General features: G+C 38.6%; 1 protein-coding gene across 2 annotated transcripts in view; it reads left to right on the forward strand.

The window, feature by feature from the left end:
• Positions 1-20,284, forward strand: part of STARD13 (StAR related lipid transfer domain containing 13) — a 289,660-nt gene that overhangs the window by 213,639 nt on the left and 55,737 nt on the right. The gene's annotated exons all lie outside the window — the stretch shown is intronic.

The following is a 20,284-nucleotide window of genomic DNA, read 5'->3' on the forward strand; positions in this document are numbered from 1 at the left end:
ATCTGGCCACTATTTTTCAGTATTAGTGATTTTAGTACATGATTAACTTTCATGTGTGCATCATTAAGATGAGGAATTGGTTTTGAAGTTTCAAATAGAGCAGCAGGTCTTAGCTGTAGTATTTGCCATACTTGCCCAGCCACTCTTAAAAGGGATGATTTATAGAAAATCCAGCTGTGAGTTTTCGTTTCTTCAAGAGCAGGAGGCGGGACTAGGAACAACCTAAAACCAAGCGGAGCATTGATCAGAGTAGAAATTATGTAGAGCACAGCTCCGCAGACAACAGCTAAGCATCGTGGAAGTATTAGCTGGCAGCGATAAGGAGGCGGAAGCAGAGCTCAGTGACAGAGGAGCCATCTGTCAGGAACTGGGAATCCGATTTCAAGAGAGCAGAAAATGAAGTAAAGAAGAAAGTGATTTTGGTTCAGAGGTGCAGTGGAGCCCAAGGATATCTGTGGACAGTAAGTTTCTATGCTGCAACAGGGATATTTAATGCAGCAGCTAATCTGTTTGAAAGGGCTTTTCAGCTATGAAAACAGACATAAGTAGCTCCTGTATTAAATAGCTTTTACTTAAAGTTTTTATTTATTTGTAAGATGTAAATAAGCTTATCTATTTGAGGTGGTGTGTTTCAAAACTTGTAAACAAACTTTAAAACTGCTAGTGTCCCTTACTTCAGAGGGTGCTTTTTTGTTTAACAAGGTCATCTCCTATCGAGGATAAGATTTATTCGTAACCTTTCAGAAAAATATCTTAGAAGAAAAGGCTGTTTTGGCCCCAGCTGTGAGGTGAAAAAGGGTAGGCAAGAATATTTTTTCTGGAAAGGGGAAAGGAGTTCCCACCCAAATAGATCTAAACTAACTGGAACTACAGTGTATAAACACCCCGGGGCTAAATCCTACCCTCAGTTACACTGATGTAAGTCAGGTTTAAGTCTACTGTAGTTAATAAAATTACTCCTGATTTAATTAAGGATAGAATTTGGTTGCACATTTCTTAATAATGAAAAAGCCCCATGGTTCTTTCCAAAGTGCATTTTATGTTAACAGATTATTAAGGACTTGCTTGAAAATATGTTAAAATTAATTGAAAACTCACACTGTGATGCATCTTCTGTCGTATACTTGTAGCCTTCTTTGAAATTAGCACAAAAGCCAGCATAAGATATTGTAAGCAATCATATTATTTCTTGTTAGCAGGTTCTCAGATAAGGTTTGCATTGCTCATAATTTCATGCTTGTTTCAATTCAGTAGCTTGTATTTGGGGTGATATGCTTTACTCCTAAAAAGGTTTGTGGAGCTCCAGCCGAGTGCAATAAGATGATATTATCTGTAGCAGAAAAGTGTCAAAGTTCTGTACAAGACCCCAGACTGTCTGATTGGGAGTGAAATTGTTCTGTTACAAATTGTACAGAAAAGATTACTCTTGTTGCTGTGGTTTTAGTGTACGAGTTAGAAGCAGAAGCATTGGCTGCTGACTGAGAAAAAAAAAAAAAAAAAAACAAAAAAAAACAAAAAGTAAAACCCACTCACTATTATGGCCCAATATGGATGACAAAACACTGTAGCATGTGTGGGAAAATGGCTGCAGTCCAATGTCTGGAACCATTTATCTTCTGGTAGAGTCTGGAAGATGACTGTTTTATGTATTTTACAGAAATCCCTGCTGATTGATTTCATTTACTTAGGAGGAGGGGTCACAGTGACTGATGGCAGGGACAACTGGGGCAAAAAGTGAATTCTTTGCATTATCCTGACATCCTGTTCTGGTTGGGGTTATTGGCACCTTTTGAAGGGACCATGCTGGACATATCTTGCTGCTGCATCTGGTACTGCAGGCAGCCAGAGGTTCGCTGCTTTTTTCTGGGTCTCAGCAAGCTGAGTGTTGCAAGTTGTGCTTCCGCTAGTGTCAGGCACATTTTGGAAATTATGATTTGCAGAGGTTTGAAGAGGAATGGACAGAAATGGGTGCAGGTCTCTGTAACCTGCCAAAAGCTTGGCTGATGGTGTGTGCTGTTACTGCAGAGGGAGGAAAGACTTTATGAAAGGTCTGGTGCAAAGTCTGTTTTCAGTGCAGAAACAGCTTGTCCCTCTTTAGCACGAGACTAGTGTGCTAGGGTGATGATACTGGTTTTTTCTGATGTTTGTTGCTAAAATAGCCTCAATTCTGTCATTTTTTTATTTATATGAGATAAAGAGCTTGCCAAGCACATTAGAAACAACAGGGATATGCTGTACATTAGTGTTATTCATTTATCTTTGTGTTATTTTTGTGTGTGCTCTGATGGCCTGTCTGTCAAGGTGTTTGCCTTCAAATCAATTCAGCTCACATCACAGCATGACAGGCACTTGTTATATACCAGGCATGTCTACAGGCATTTGCTTTCATGTTGCAGGGAGTGAGTGCCAAGATTTTCATATGATGAAACGAAAGGGTGGGGGATATGTTTTTCAGTCAGTAAGGACACTGCTACTGTGTTAACAAAAATGGAAAGGAAAATGGATTTTTCAGTTGACAATACCACTTCATTTGGTACCCTTTAGGCTCGTCGCAAGGTCCTCCACTAATTATTACAATGCCAAGTGCAATGCAGGATTACATAACAAATCTGGGGAAAGGGAAAATTATTGTGGGTCCCCCATCACATGCAGTTTCCCAGACATAACCACATAGTACAGTTTTCACTGACAGAGAAAGAAAGAGAGAAAGAGAAAGAGAGGGAGAGAGAGAGAAAGTGAGTGAGAGAGAGGGAGAGAAAAGAAAGAAAGAAAAGAAAGAAAGAAAAGAAAGAAAAGAAAGAAAAGAAAGAAAAGAAAGAAAAGAAAGAAAGAAAGAAAGAAAGAAAGAAAGAAAGAAAGAAAGAAAGAAAGAAAGAAAGAAAGAAAGAAAGAAAGAAAGAAAGAAAGAAAGAAAGAAAGAAAGAAAGAAAGAAAGAAAGAAAGAAAGAAAGAAAGAAAGAAAGAAAGAAAGAAAGAAAGAAAGAAAGAAAGAAAGAAAGAAAGAAAGAAAGAAAGAAAGAAAGAAAGAAAGAAAGAAAGAAAGAAAGAAAGAAAGAAAGAAAGAAAGAAAGAAAGAAAGAAAGAAAGAAAGAAAGAAAGAAAGAAAGAAAGAAAGAAAGAAAGAAAGAAAGAAAGAAAGAAAGAAAGAAAGAAAGAAAGAAAGAAAGAAAGAAAGAAAGAAAGAAAGAAAGAAAGAAAGAAAGAAAGAAAGAAAGAAAGAAAGAAAGAAAGAAAGAAAGAAAGAAAGAAAGAAAGAAAGAAAGAAAGAAAGAAAGAAAGAAAGAAAGAGAAAGAAAGAAAGAAAGAAAGAATCTTGTAATGTACACAAACTACCAAACTACTGAGGAAATTTCCTATATTTACCAAGTATTTTTATCAGAGCAGTAGGATCAGATAAGTACTGTGCTTGAACAGTATCCTAAGAATAAACTCAGCATCACTTCTCTTCTGGACAGCATCCTGCCATGCACTATCATTCAGCCTACTCAGGTTGTTCTTCGGTCTCACTGCTCCTCATGCCATTTTGATGTGCACTCATTTTCTGTCTCTGTGTTTTGAGGATGTTCTTATGGCTATCAGACATGTTGTTTTTATTCATGTGTTGACCTCTGATTTTGATTTTCAAGTTTACAGAAATTTAGATTAGTTGTAACCTTTTCTATTTTCTTTATTTCCTTCACTTCCTTCTCAGACACTATGTGTTTAGGTTATCCTCCCACAGAACAGTTCCTTGTTGGCACCCTCACAGAGGGATAGCTGCTTTCTCTCTTCATTACTTTAGTTTGAACTTTTCCTGCTTTTTGGTATATCTAACTCAAGAGAACAGTGGGTAGTGCCATGGGTTCCAGAGGAAGGTGCTAGTTACCTTCCTTGGTTATGCCACTGAGCTGCCTGATGATCCAGAACAAATTTAGTGTCCCAGTTACTTTTTTTAGATCTGTCTTTATCACAGGGTTCTTGATGGGGTCTCTCTTCCATTAGAGGGAGCGTGCTGGTAAACAACTCCGCTGTAAGTCCAGTGTTTCCCTTTAATCTTGAGTTTGGGCAGGAGGGAAAAAGAGTGGTCTGAGCTGATGCAAGTTTGTTTTTCCATCCAATGGGACTGCATTCTCCTAGTAATTTGGAGCACATTTGAGGACTTTTATCCCCTAATCATTCCTCTTCCATAAGGATTGGTAGGGTGGTGTGGTCAGGCTCCAGCCCTTTAGTCTGCTGCCCATGCAGTCCCTACATTTTTATTAATCAGCTCTTAAATCTCTTCATTACATGGAATCTTTTTTCATGTGGTTACCACAAAAGTGCCTTCTTGAGAGTGCAACTTCTTACAAATAAAATATCTCGGACCATATTTTAGACATGTTGCATATTATACCATTTTTGAAACAAATTTTGTCCATTTGTGCTTTGTAATATAGCACGTGACAAGCATGGGGTGGGTGGTAGAGCTACAGCTGCCTCTTGTTTTCTTATCAGATATTGATAAAAACAGTAAATTAGATTAAACAAAAAAAAAAAAAAAAGGAGCTCTGTAGGCTGTGGAACATTATGAAACCACCCACTGAATGTCTGCGCAAGACATACGGCAACAGCCAAGCTGTTATGTGCTAAATGAGTTCAGAGTGGGGGCCAGCTGAATGCAGTGCATAAGTGATTTACTTACTCATTTATAACCCTAACCTAGAATCGTGATTGTTTGCTGTTCTGTAAAAAGGATGACTTTATGTGACCCTTTAAAGCCTTCAGCATTAAGTAGCATTAAGTTGATGGCTACTTGTTTTGTACCTTCAGAGAAAAATTATGCATAAATCAAGTAGGCTTTCCTTGTAATGCACTCATAATCCTCACAAGCAAAACTCCCACCCAAAACCAGTGATCAAACATGGTTTCTTGAACTCAGAAAGGTCACCTCATAAAAAAATATGGAGGTATAATATTCAGGCCACCCAGGCAATTTTTTTCATGGCTAGAACATTAATTAAGTCACTGTAAGGTTAAAATAATAATAGGGTTCTGATGTAAGCAGATAAAATACAGGGAAGCTACATTAAATTCAGTTTCCATCCACCAAACACATCTAGAAGAGATAAGCTCAGTTGCTGTTTAAACATTTTGCACAGGGACAGACAGAATGGGCTGAGGTTGAGTCCTGAATGTTCCAGGGTTTATGTATTTAAATCAAGCCCTTAGCATTGTTTTTGTTCCTTAATTACGTCTGGTTTGTTGATTTATTGATGCTTTTTAAAGCAAGTAGACTCAGTAAAACAGAATCATTCTGTCTTATGTAAAATTTCCTCTTATATCTGTGGATGTTATAGACAAAAGGAGAGGATTGATGGAGGGAACTTCTGTGGAGATGGTAAAACAAGTGGTAGATGTCTCTAAAAAGGTGGAATTGAGCTACTGAATTGCAAATGAATGGAAGGTCTTGTGAAATCACTAATTAAGGCTGTCTCAGTTCTTGCAATCTGCCAGTGCAGTCAACAGTTTAGGCAGAAGGAGCCTGGGAACCAGCAATCCTGCAAAAGGGGTTGGTGGCTGAAGCATCTTCATGGAGTGTTGGTGGGAGAAGTGATGCTGAACTCACCCCTTCAGTGTGACATGTCCTTTCCATTTGGGGGTGAGTTTATGGGAAATAGGAGCACTGTGTGCTTTAGCTCTTGTTATACAGGCTTTGAGCAGGGACAAAAACTGCAAATGGCAGTCCTTTGCCAGCCATGAGCACTTTTGTACCATTGAAAAGTCACAACATGGTCTCAACTGGCTTTGTTTCAGGGAAATACTTGGAGACTGCACCTACTTTCTGCTGCCCATGTCCTTGGGGCCCCCATTTCTGTACCTAAACTCCAGTTCCGAAAAGAACCTCTGCTTCTTCTTTTCCAGGGCAACGGAGTATAGCATTGAGGCATTGCTCTTTCTGTGTCTCTCCTGTGTCTATGAATGCCAGCTGGTACACCTAAAGCAGGGGATGGGCCCTCACTTGTCACAGAAGAAGGGTTGAAAAGATTGATGGAGGCATAGAATGGTTTGAGTTGGAAGGGACCTTAAAGTTCATCTAATTCCAAACTCCTGCTGTGGGAAGAGACACTGTCCACTAGATCAAGTTTCAAAGCCCCACCCAATGTGCCTTGAGCACTGCCAGGGATGGGGCATCCACAACTTCTCTGGACAGAAGATTTAGAATATTTTTTCAGGAGATGTTTAATTTGTCACATCCCTCCACCAGTGGCTAATGACCTCCATGAGCAGGTCTGTTGTATTAATTTGGTTTGCAAGACCATGTACACAAGATAACCAGAAGTGAATGTGGTTGATAGAGGCACCATGATATACACCTCTCTTGTGCTTCTGAGCCACTGAATTCAAAATGTAGATTTATGTTAATATTTAGCACTTACATAGTGCATTTAATCTCCATAGGCCTGCAGGAGCATGTCTAATTTATACATCTAAATTAATAGAGGTAATCACATGTAGCAGTCAGTCTTTTCATCACTTAACCCAATGAGGAATGAAGACACTATTTTGTTTGGACTATAATTGCTTACATATACCTGAAAACACCATCCCATATTCTCAGTTCTTTGTAAAAACACCATGGGTTTGCAGTTACAAGAATATTTCAGACAGCTGCATAATGAGTTAGCTTCATTTTTTAACTGAACTGAAAATTAGGAGGCAGATCTCAGTGGGATATCTCCAGAGGAGTTTTTCACTGAACTTAGATGCTAAATGAGCTAAACCAGTTCATTTTTAAAAATTGTTTGAAAACCATCTTTCAGAAAATAGAGTCTTGAAAGCCTGGTACTTATAATGAGCATGCTTGCAGACCTCTAAGGCAGCAGTCAAACATCCTCATGCTTCATGTTATTTATTTATATTACACTTATATTTTCCACATGAACTTCCAGAGCAAATTCAATAGACAGCTATAGTTCTGCCTTGATTATTCAGCCCTGGTTGCTATGGCATCCCAGCTGGGAAAGTATCTGCCAGCTCCAGGTGGCTGAGCACACAGGTGGGTGAAACATGAGCAGTAATTTGGGAGCCATGAGGTGGTGTTCTGTGACCAGAAGGTATTGTCCATGGTTTTTGCAAAAAGGGGCAAGAAGTTGTGAACATTGCTGGGACACCTGGGCTTTATTTAGCTACAGCAGAAGAAACAGCCTGTACCAGCAGCCTGCACATGTTCTGAGAGGTTCTGGTGGTAAGCTATGAAATAATTTAATGATCTATTTAAATTAAACACAAAATCAGAGATTAGAGAAGGCTGGCTGGGATCACCTATAGTCATGCTCAGTAACATCCTGCTCTGGTTCATTCCACTTAGATCACTGAGATTATAACAGTTGTTGAATAAGACAGCAGAACTGAGCTTGCAGGTGAAAAACACATACAGTGAGAATTGTAAGACCTGTGTAAAGAAAATCCTTTCTTATTTAGTCTTTGTACTCAGAGCTTGCCCCTTAACATCTGTATAATATAATACAGAAAGGATCTACAAATTCTTTTTTTTTAATCTAAACTATGTTCAATATTCAAATGCTTTGATTGAGTTTTAACTCTCATCCAATTGCCACTGTTTTAAATCACTTTTATAGCAAGAATAAATTTTCACTGAAAGCAGTTTTTTTGCAACATTTATTTTCCAGTTAAAAAAATAAAGAACAAAGACTACCAAACAAAATGCAACATGTCTAAGATCTCATAAAAGCTCTTACACAAGAATCTATCAAGCCTGGGAAAATATGTGTTCTTTTGTAAAAACATATTTTTCCTTGAAGTCATTGCTAGATTACAAAAGTTCACAAAACATATTGGTATGTGTATGTGTTTATGTAAGACAGACCTCTGTATTTCACTTTCTCATGTCATTGTTGCCTTGACGACTGTATTTTATTGATTAGTAGAATGTATGTAATTTGGTTCAGAGCTGCATCATCTTACAAGGTCATTTTTCTTTGTGAGAAGTTGTTTCATTTTCTTATTCTCTGGGTAAAATTATTTTTCTGATATGAGAAATAATGTTCTTTTGATCCTTTTGGGGGTGTTTCTCTGGCTGTACTCAAAACCCAACAGAATTTGACAAATGCAAGCTGATAAAGTCATTAAATACATTTCTGCTGATACATACATTTCTTACTCGACTTCTTTTGCTGCATGTGTTAACCTAGTATCTAATCTGTAACTTCACTGGTAACCAACTGGAGACTCTATCCATGCAATTCCAGTTATTACATACCTTCAAGGTGCTTTTCCTCCAAAGATCTGAGAAGTGTTACTGTTCCAAGTAGTAACACTTCTCAGGATCTCTTTGAACTAGATATTAATATAGAATTTATTAGACACTTGGATAAGCTGTGATGTGAAAAGCTTCCCCCAAAGAGTAAATAGTACTGAGAATAGCTCCTGAAATTGAACTCCTACACCCTAATTCTACCCGTTGTGGGTTTGTCAGACCTATGGGTTAGTTCCTGACAGAGGACTGTATCATTTAGCCAGCCAGTTGTCCCATTGCCAATCCTATTTCTGTGAGTGCTGGTCAGGTTTATAAGAAGTTTTGGTCCTGACCTAAAGAACTTTTCCTTTTCACACAAACTGAGCAGGGGAGAGGATGGAAGGAGTAGGTAGGATGCTGTGCCTCATTTCAGATGGTGCCATGGACTGATTATGCACAGCTGGAGGATTCACATATCTGGGTTTGCCAGATCTCCTCCTGCTTTAGTTTTGCTCTTTCCCCCTGTGTTTATTTGTCTCATGGTTTATGAGTATTACAGGAGCCAAAAGCAGTCAGGGTGTGCAGCTTCCTGGATTAAATCAGACAGGGGCACAAGAAAAAAATAGGCCAAGGAGAAGGAGGAGGAGTACAAATAATGGATGGGAAAGTAATGAAAGTCAGCCAGATGTTGATGTAAAAGCTGTCCTTTTTTTATGTACAACTGAAAGCATAGCCATCCCTACAGTCCTAGTATTAACAATTTACAAATTACAGCAGTGGTTGTATTTGGATGTCATACAGAAGGTAAATGATGGGAATGAGTTGTCAACACACATAGGGAAACAAGTCTGAAAATCTCTAGCACTTTCTTTAAATATAATAGTTCCTGACAATTAAATATCCCATTGGTTGTTATCTAAATGTTTATCTTCAGTGAAATTACAAGAAATCTGCAGTCAAAGAAACTCCACGCTCTTCTGTTCTCTGTTGTAAAAATTAAATTATGTTCTATATTTGAAAAAGCACTTGGTTCCTGGGTCTATTCTGTTGTATTTTTCTGGGTAATTTTGAAAAAAAGGAAAAGAGTCTGCCATTGATGGCAAGCAGGGACAAAGACACTGTTACTAGATTGCCGTTTTGGAGGTTGTTTACCATGCTAAATCAGAGACATAATGTAAAATAATGTTTTTAATCTTTTGGATTAAAACATTCAGCAACAGGTCTTCCTAGCAACAATGCCCCACCTAACAGAGAGCCTCATTTTCTTGCAAGGATCCTGCAATCTTACATGGATTTTTTAGGTCAGTCGTTGGCAGCAACAACACTAATTCATTCCAGATGAAAGTCAGGCGCACTGTAATTAGCAATACCATGGTATTTGTCTGAAAAATCAAGAAACAGTGGCATCTGCTAGAGAGACTGTGTGTCTTGTGGGAAACCTACTTCATTTAATTCAAGATTTAGGTACCTGGGGTTAAGCAGATGGTCCAGTAAATTTGTCACAACTGCTTGTACAGTCTAAGGAGAGCAGCAGTTGCTTACTGAAGATCTGAGGAGAAAGATCTGTTCCCCCTCTCCATCTATCCATCCATCCATCCATCTATCCATCCACCCATCCACCCACCCAAGGATGATTCAGTCTGCCTCATCCAAGTAAATACCTCTTCCACTGGGATTATAGAGGAACAATAGGAAATAAATGCTGGCAGCTCCATGCAGTTGGGTTTTACTCATTTGAAGATGAATATGACTTATCTTCCTCTTGCATAATAGCCCAAGAATTAGAGCATTCCACTCAGAGAGAGGCAGTCCTGGGCTCTACTTGTTCTGAGTGTGTTGAGCTCGCATTTCCTACATTTAACTCAAGAGATAAATTCCTCCCTTCATAGGATGACCATCCGTAAGTCTCCACACTTTTGTTTTTTTATCCTTTCCTTTTCTGCCTGTTTGTGAGTACTGTAAGCTCTGTAGGGCACCAGCTAGTTTGTCATTAAACATTTGAGCATCACTGACTCTTGCAAGGTTCTGATTTTGGCTTTGTAGTGAAATATAAATGATGACAGCAGTTGTGCAGATTTGTCTCTTCACACCACAAAAATGCTGAGGAAAAGTTTGTTCTTGTGAATACGTTACATATTTTTGGCTAGTATGGATAAGATTTGGGCATTGTACAGCCTTTCATTGTGAAATGGTTTGTGAAACAGTGGATGGGTCTGTAGAGATGTTGGATTTGATGTGTATTTGGGGAATTGCTGTTGCTTGATGGTTTGATATGGCCATGCTTATGTCCTCATTTTTGTTGTCTCTTCTAGAGACATTCATGCTGGAGCTTGGTAGATCTGTAGGACTGGGAAATATGATGCTCCAAGGCCCTTTCTTACAGATTACTTTTAGGAGATTTTTTGGACCTAGGCAAGTATACACGTATCTGAGGCAGGGGTAGGTTGCAGAGGTCCTACTCACTGTCACAGCCCCTCACTATCTTTTTCTCTTGGAATTTCTAAAGAAGAAAGCAGTGGGAGGGCGGGACAGATGGGGCTGAGAGCAGTGTGAGGACATTGTGCTATGGGGACATTATGTGGTCACTCCTGCAACGCTGGCGAAGAATGCAGCAGTGATGTGTTCCTCTCATGAGTCATCCTGGAGCTGCCAAAAATTGGAACAGCCCATTACCCAGGAATGACTAGTGGTTGACCTTTATTTCCATCTTAGACATTATTGTAAAATCGAGCGAAATTAATTTCTGCTTTCTGAGCTCTGACATCAGTGCAGCCTGGTTTCCTACGAATTTGGATTCCTTTCCCCCACCTCACTGGAAAAAAAAGTCTTTCCCCTCCTCCATGTCACTTCCCAGATCTCTCTCCCATCCCTTAAATGTTTACAAGAGAAGTGGTACAGACACTGATGCTGCTGCAGAATGTTGTGTACTCTGCAGCCAACTGTCTGCTGCCTCTCAGCATGCACAGTGGGTCACTCCACAAATGCCCTTTCCTTACTGGAGTGCTAATTTTTATACTTTCCTCTCCTCAGCACCAGCTTTTCTAAACTGTAATATCTTTGAGACATGACTCCTCCTGTCAGATTTGACTGAAACTGGCCAGTAAATTCTGAAATTGTTTTGAGGGGCAGGAGAGTGTCCCAGAGAGACAGATGGTATGAATATTATTTCTTTAAGAAGCAGTTGTACAAATATACTGTAATGCATGCAGAAATTAAAAGACTTATGAAGAAATTAGTGGGTGAAGCTCTGTGAGCTGTGTTGTGAAGGAAGACATAAAAGGAATATATTTTTAGGTTTCCTGTAAATGTTTTTAATTATTATAGTGAAAAATTGTTGAGCAATTCAACAATTGAGTTGCTTCTCCATCATGAGGAAAATGTGGGACTCACCCTACCTGTTCATCTCTAATGTATTCCAGCCCAGGCAGTGATGATTTTGGTCTGAACTTATCAAGCATAGTAAAGACCTGTACAGCTCACAGATGGTTAACATTCTATCAGTACATGGTACCTATGAAGTGACAGTTGTTTTGGTCATCTACTACTTTGCAACCTTTAAAAGTGGCAAACTAGTAAAAGTGTTATCAACACCATGTGCTCATTTTATTAAATAACATTTAAGAGATAGATATAGTCAGATTTAGAAGTCCAGAGTCTGCTTTTTAGAAAAAGATTCTGGCTTTAAGTTAGGACTTAAAATTTTAGTTAGTGGCTAGTGCAGGTTTTTCCAGTAGAAAATTACTTGAGGAGGTATATGGCAGAATGGATCTGAAAAACTTACAAATATTTTGTATTTATGGATTAAACAATTAATAAATAAATATTAAATAAATAAAGGTAAAACCCCACAGTAAAGCTATTTATTATATTTCAGTTAGGGATCATCCATCTTAACATTCCTGGGGTCTCATTTGTGATGCTGTCATTTCTCATTTTTTCATCTCCCGAAAGCACTATTTGCCCTAGGGGTATGGTATAGTGATAAAAATGAGCTGGTGCTACTGGTCTCATGGTTAATTGCTGTCCTTGAAGCAGCTCCCTTAGCATTCAGCCCTTCAGGCTACTTTGAAAGGGGCTTTACGTTTACCACAGATGCCCTGATGTCTTCCAAAATGATGGTGGAGAGCATTTTGCCCTTTTCATTTTGAGGCATCATAAAGTCTTGGAGACTTCTGAGGCCTATTGCCAGATGTGATTAAAAATTAATGAAACAGAACACTTGTACCTCATCCCCTTGACAGACACTTGAGTAAGTGCTTTTTCTACAACTACTTTTCTAAATTATTCTTTTTGCATCTCTATTTTTCTCTCATCTGACCACATCTCTCATCTTCCTTAGCATTAAAAATGGAAAACAATAGTAGAGGACATTTGAGGATTTTTTTCATGCAGTTCCCTGCAAGTTCTGTTTGGATTTTGTGCATCACACATAGGATGAACTTTCAAGACAGACTGTAAACTGAAACATGAAACTGAGGTATTAAGTGAGGAAGGAGATCTGCTGCTGTTTAGTGCTACAGAAGGTGTCTTTGGTAAAGCTCACACTCAGTGTGTGCAAGTTGAAACATTTTCAAAAAAATAATCTGGGTTTTTTTTGAGATAAGCCTACACTGCCTTCCTTCAAAGCCTGTCTGTATTGGAACAGAGACCAAATATCATCTTTTCTGTGTTCTACTACCTCAGCCTTCAAATATTCTAAAAGAAAGGAAGCAGAAAAGAGCAGGCAGTGGGGAGAAGTGTGGTCTCTGCATTGATGCTTTGGAAGGTTATTGGGGAATATTAGTGCGCAGGCCCTGAGATTGAAGAAAAACAATAATTTGACAAAAAATAATTAACTAATACTAATTAATGCTTCTTTACTACTTTACACGTGCTGCGGATAGCAGACACCAGCTAAATGTAGAGACTTGGTTATACATAGAGAAATTTTGTTCTTTGAATTCTGTCAATTTTTTCAAAGAGCTATAAATAAGCAAGTTTATATTTGACTGACTATCTTTCTTTGCCAAAGCAGAGAAACAGAGTCATCATTGTCTGTGAACTATTAACAAGGTTTTAAATACTAAATATTTTAGGGCTAAATGCTGATATTTTTACTGATACTAAACAGGAATGTTTAGGAAGGGCATTGGCAATTCCCTCTTCTTCAAGTTATTTATTATTTATTTATTATTTATTTAGTAGTGAGAGTGTCTGGTGTTTGATAAAAATATTTATTCTGAAATATTCTTTTGGAGAGGCATTTATCACTAAGATTATAATTTAGGGACTTTTTTTTTTAATTTGGAAGAACATACTCCTGGCTGGTCAGACACACTTTTTGTTCATTGTGCCTTGTGAGGGATAACCATGGGTTATTTAGAAGACAGCGTTTGCCTGACATAAATATTGCTCTCTTGAGAGCAGACTTTCATGATAATTCATCACATTATCATGGCATAAGTACGCACAGTTACTGAGTCATTGCAGTTACGTAGTTCCCCCCAAAAGGATACTGTTAAATAAACAATGTTATTTGAGGAATTGGCAATTCCTTCTTCTGTGCTTCACCCAAAGTATATTCTTAGATTTTCATTCACTGGTGGTTTTGCTTCCTGGAATCTGCTCTTCTGCCTTCTGAAACTCACAGTTGTGCAGACCCTTGATCCAAACAAACCTGTGATAGTTTGGGGAGATCTGCATTTTTGTATTCATCAGACAAAGTGAGGGTTAACCAATCTAAGCACTGCAGGTGAGGTTATCATCCAGCATCCCTTACACACCATGGAAAGCAGCATTGCCTGAAATGGCACAATTTCTGTGAGCAGGGATGCAAATGGTACTGAGATGCCAGCATGGCAGGAATATAAGATACTGCTTGCAAGAAAAGAAGAGAAGTTTATGGGGTTTCTGCTACAGGTGTGGCAATCCAGAGGTAGTTAAGTGCAAGGTCTGGAAAAGTAAGCACTGCCTTCCAGGCACACACTGCTCAAGTTAATGTCTCCTCCTGAGAACAGAGCTGGAATTGTATCATCAAAACATCAACTTCAGCAAAGAGCTGTAAATTTGCCACCTAGCTGGTTTGAGACCAAAGCAACCTGTTTAGTCAGGTGTATCTCAGAAATTGTCCTAAATCCAGGATTCCTCTAAGGAAGAGTAAATATTAGTCTTGCAGGTTTTGACACAGAGTAGATTAGATGAACTTTCACTCTCCACTTTGGCCTTATTTTCCATGGTTTATTTCATCTTCTTAGATGAAGTCTTTTTAAAATAAAAATTAGCATGGCCATCCTTGGGAGGAGAAAAACCCAACTCTCTTTATTTTCTTGTTTTTCAAACTGGTCATTCTACAGGATGGGGCTGCAGTTATTATCAGTCCCAGTACATGAGTCAGATGGTGGCATTATCGAGTTATTCCTTACTCTGTACTTGCATAAGATCCAGTAAAGAAAATGTGACTGCCCTCACAGGCAGTGGAGTTCAACATTTTTCTAAATTCAGTGATAGAGCACATGGAGGAATGAAATTTAACAGAGACTGACTGAAGTATCCTGAGCATTAGTGGGATAACTGTGAAAACTAAGACAGTAAAAAACACAGTTGGAGAGCCAGAAGGAAAAGAAGCTTGTGAAAATAAAACCAAGAAGGAGCCCAGCAGTAAGGAATTCTCTATTTTGTTGAAAGTACAGGAGAGATGAAGAATGTATGGTTCTTTTTCTGATCTGCTTCTTACATAAATAGTACAATGTATGCCTTATGGCACAATCCAGCAAAGTAAGCATGGAAATAAATGTTAGACACATTTAGGTGCAGTGATTTCAATGACAAAAATATGTTGAAAATTTTCATCAGAAGAGCAAGCTTATTCCTTAAGACAGTGTGAAACTGCACAGTTGGACCCCTTACAACAGAAGTTTAAATTTATCTTTTCCGCAGAAAATTACTTTACATGTGTCCTTTGATTGTAATCTAGGTTACAGGAATATACTGCTGTAAAAATATAGCATTACTGGAATTTTCCACGTCCCAAAATAATTTAGTGTCCAAATACATACTTTATCTGATTTATGGCTTCACAGCCATGTCTAAGCCAGTAGTGCCAAATAAAATTTTCTTTACTGTGATATGTATGCAGTTCTTTTTAAGGTATTTGGAATGATGTCTAACATTTAAATTAAGCAAAAGTTACCCTCTAAAAATATGCAGCTATAGTTGGATTTTTAATGTGTAATTTCATCTTCTACATTTTTAAAGTGTAACTTCATTTCTTACAATATCAGTGCTCAAACATATCTATGATATGCTTAACAAAATCAAGGACCCTGTACATGCAGAAAACATGAAGTCATGTCCTACAAGAGTGGTTTTTTTTTCCTTAATATCATTGTGAAAGTAGTTTTCTGTACTTCAATAATTTACCAATTCCATTCAATGAATATCTCTCAAGAAAGCAATCAGACAAAAAGAAGAGTGAATTTGCCCTCAGCTTCCCATATATGAGCAGATTCCTGACACCTATGTAGAAATGTGTAATTGAAAACATTTGCATAAATTCCATTTAGTAAGGATGCATTAGCTGATGCCCGTGAATATGAGGACACTTAATCAAACAGTAAATAGCAATGCATGTCTAAGCATTGATCAGTTAATGCAGACATTGTCAGAAGAATTAAATAGATCACGATGTCCTTTTGTTCTTTCTCTTTATTTAGTATAAAATGCTGTTGCTTTCTAAATCTCCTCAGGGTCTTTAATAAAGAAAGATCTCTTCACTTAATTTTGACAGCTGCATAATTGGGGTGCTAAATCATCCTCAGGATGTAATCAAAATGATTCTACTATGTAACAAGTCTCTGGGTTTTCTACTTAGTTTAGAGCAAAAGGGAGAGATTTTGGTAATTGCAGTCTCTTGTATTACCTTAAAAGTCAAGGATTGATCACTATAATACAACAGTTATAGTGTAGAAGATCTCCAGGTCACTTGTAAATAAATGTAATTCAAAATTCAGAATAACCACTGTAGTAGATATAATTTCAGTGTAGGAAAATCTGATCCACAAAGACAGTTTAACAGAATAATAGGATTTGGTTTGCCAGAATCAAATCACAGATCAGCATCAGAATCTGGGGAAAAAAAATTACTAAATCTGACACCCAATCATGACTTTGGCTACATAAAATGCATCAAATAACTACCTGAACTCTAGACTCTGTTTATAAAAAGTCACAGGAGATCTGTGCACCAGCACTTTCCATGCTTATATGGGAAGGTGATAGCAGTGACTGTAAAACTGAGGCTTTGTTCACAAGGTGCCCCATGCAGAGATGGGATCCAATAGGGAGACCCCAGACTGGGATCTCACCACCTCCTGCCCTTCTCTGCCTGCTGATCAGTCTCTTGGCCTTAATCCCACAAGTGCCAATTGATATATTTGTTCTGGTTTCAGGTATTTCTGCTTGAAAGCAGTGAAGTTTCCTTTATCCTAGGAAATTCTGAGAAAAGGGCATTGATCCCAACACCTTTACAGTTTCAGCCTTTGGTCAAATGCTATGGTCACTACTGTACACATCAACTGAATCAGATTTCCTGGATTTATTCTAAGAAACAACAGTAGGGCAGGACTCCAACCTAAAATCATATGCTAAGTAGGAGTGATTTCAGCTAATGTTATCCCTTGGAGTTGTGCCGAACTGCTAATTCAAGTGCTCAGTGCATGGTAAAGTTCCTGTAAACTCTGCAAAAGAGCAACTCAGCTTAGAAGTGATTCAGAGAGGTACATGGAAGTTCAGCCAAGCCAGGTGGCCTGTGGACACTGCAGCATCCTCCTGGAAATGACCTGCCTATGCTCTGTGAGAACATTTTTCCTGCAAACAGGCTATATGCTAATGTCTTGATACACCCTCAATTTCCACTGCATAATAGCACTAATGACCTTGACAGAAAGCATTTCCTAGGGATTAATAACCATTTGAGATTTAATGACCTGAGGCTGTGCCTCAGGCCATCAACTCCTTCAAGCTGCTCATTAAATTCTTAGGGTACACAGTCTGCTTCAATCACTCCTGCTTAAGCATTTGCTCGGTGTCACCTAATAACAATATTCTCCCTAAGGTATTTCCTTTTCAGAGGCCCTGGAAATGTGTTTGTCCTTAAGACTTTTGGGAAAATAACTCATCATTAATTTTTTAGGTGATTTGTGTTTCAAGTCAGAGCATTTACTCAGGCTGTCACTGAGCTCTTGGTGTGAGGAACTCAGTAAAAATGAGACAGTTAAATTCATAAATTGCACCTTGAAATATAAACTATTTGTTCTAGTTGCTTAAAATCTCAATATAAATCAAGAGCCAGTAGCCTCCAGCGTCCAAACATCGGTGGTTCAGCCAAAGGTAACTTATTTGAGAGGTGATTTTGGACAGGCTACCACTTTCTAGCAAAGACTGCTTTCATACTAGCTCTAAAAGACACCCCAAATTCAGATCTGTGCAGAAGGAACAATATAGAGCAATGCTGCTTATTGAAGGAGAAATGCTCCTACAAGCCAATTTCTCACCAATGAGATCATAACTCAAAGATGGTGTATTGTCCCATGTTATGGTACATACTTGTGAAGGGTGAACTTGTTTTTCTGTTGAAGATTTTTCATTTAAGGGAACATTCTTCCCATATTCAGATGGCACCAAGCACAATTGGGTCTTAGTTAGATCTACTGCTGTGGTGTTACATCGTGTTCCCTGTTTATTTGTGTAAGAGTGCGGCGCAGCATGCCAAATAGGCATGGCACAAACAAATTGCTATTTCTTCCCAGAGTTTCAAAACTGAGAGAAGAAAATGCTTGGGGAAGAAGGCAATCAGCAACAGTTGTGGGAAGCTGATACAGGAAGCCTGGTGCAGAGTGATGTGTCTACAAATCAGTTATATTGTCTTCACATCAATTACAAGAATCTTCTGATGAGGCTCTGCCAGGATCACATTCTCACATTAGTCCCTGTTGTGCACTGAGCAATCAGTTCCCTTGTTATGTCTGGGGAGAACTAGGAACAGGGCTCTTAGGGAGCTGGAAAGTGGAGATGCCTACCCCTCTGTCTGGGAAAACCTGCCCTCAACCTGACTTTAACTTGGAACCAGCCCTGTGCTTTGAGCCAACATCTTTGTCCAGAGGCTGCCCACACATTTAGGGAAAGAAAAGCATTTTGCTGGCAAAGTCTAAAAGTTTAAAGTTCTGGGAGTTGTTTATAAGCTTCAGATACTTCATCTTATAAAACAATTAAGAAAACCTGGGTACCAAGAATGTATAGTATCAACTGCAACAGGGGAATCTTGAGAATAGGAGCTTAATTCTAGTGAGATATACATATAACACATGTATGTATACATACATGTAGATGGAATATGTACATAGAGATATATATGGAATCCAGCAGGTGAATTGTTCATCAATGAGGCATTGTGTTGATTAGGAGGTGAACAACATAAGTACTTACTTGGTTGTTTATGTTTCAGATTAGTGGATTTTGAGGTCAGGTAGCTAATCCCATGATATGCTTTGTGTGGGAAATACATGCTGTTTGTGGTAAACGGAGCACCTACACAGGAATGTTCCTACATAAATCTCAAATCCCATTGCAAACATGGATACAAATCACTACACCACCACTGCAAATGGTGAATATCAAGTGCAAATAAGTGAAATTAGGGACCTTAAGTCACACCATCCATAAACAGGATGTGCCTCAAAGAAGAATCTCACTGGATAAATCTTTAGCTTTATCTGCCTGTACATCCCATATTCTCTGTGTAGACTATAGAGAAGAATGAGCTCTTTCTGTGCACAAGCCATTTTACCTCTTTCACACATTAAGAGAAATACTTTAAAGGAAGTACTTCCTTCTCTCCCTAGCCTTCAGTAGCACTGAGGATTAATAGTTCCAATGCAGTTGCAGATAGGTGAGATGATTTCCATTCTTTATCTCCAAAAATCCCTATGAATGTTCATAAATATTCTGCATGCATGATGGAAGGCAGGTCGTCTAAATATTGAAGTTCTGACATGTCCTATTGAAGGCTGTTTTATAAAACCAGCCCCTCTTCTGAGACCATTACTGTTGTGTGGAACACACAGGCGTGCCACTGAGCCATCTCTGCTTCTTCTGGCTGCTGTTGGTTTGGAACAAGCATGCCGCCTCATTCCCATGTAGATTTTAGGTATAGGAATACAGCTCTGGTTGGAATTTCCTCTCTAAAGTCTATTGAGGATTCAAATGAGAGCCAGATGAGTTTTTTCCTGTTCATTTGGAAGAAAAATGCAAAACATCATGAGAAACTTTAAAACTCCAACACTCCCTGAAAGTCCTCGCCACAATAACATTTTCCTGAAAATGTGCTTTCCAGTGGGATTTGAGCTTGCAGGTGATAAGCATTCATTATGTTTTTTACCCCCAGTGAGGAAAGGCCAGATTGGTAAATAATGAATGAAGGAAATTCTTTGAAATACATCTAAGAAATAGGAGCTTTGTAGTCTCAGTTTTTAGGCTTTTAGCAACCTCAGACTGGTTTTGGCTTGGAGTTATGGAAAGATTAATGAAAGCCCCAGCTCTCTTCCCAAAATCGACGTCAGCCAACAGAGCATCACAATTATAATTTTCAACTTTTGCCAGTGTCACCTTCCCTGCACATCCTCCAGTGCAGATAAAGCAGTGGCTTCCAGTCTGTTTGGATTATTGTTTGTCCTTAAAGGTGAAGCTGTACCAGAAAATACAGAGCTGTAATTTTCAGTACATCAATGCTATTCCTTAGCAATAAGTAAGCTTTCAGAGCCTAATGCCATGGCCACAGAATACTGTGGGTAATGGGTTTCTAACTACCATTACAGTGTGAAAAACCACTGCAAAATGCAAGGCATCAGGAAAAACATCATGAGAAACTGTAAAACCCCAACATTCCCTGCCAAACATAGACCATCTCCTAAATCAAAATACCTTTATCATATCCTCAGTTTCAACCAATGGTTTAGAGCAACATGTGGGCTCTAAGGTGGTTATTTGCTGTCTTTAAGTGCCATTTTGCTGAGATTTCATATTCAGATTTTTGTC

This window comes from Geospiza fortis, unplaced genomic scaffold (assembly GCF_000277835.1).
Source record: "Geospiza fortis unplaced genomic scaffold, GeoFor_1.0 scaffold181, whole genome shotgun sequence".
Taxonomy (NCBI): domain Eukaryota; kingdom Metazoa; phylum Chordata; class Aves; order Passeriformes; family Thraupidae; genus Geospiza; species Geospiza fortis.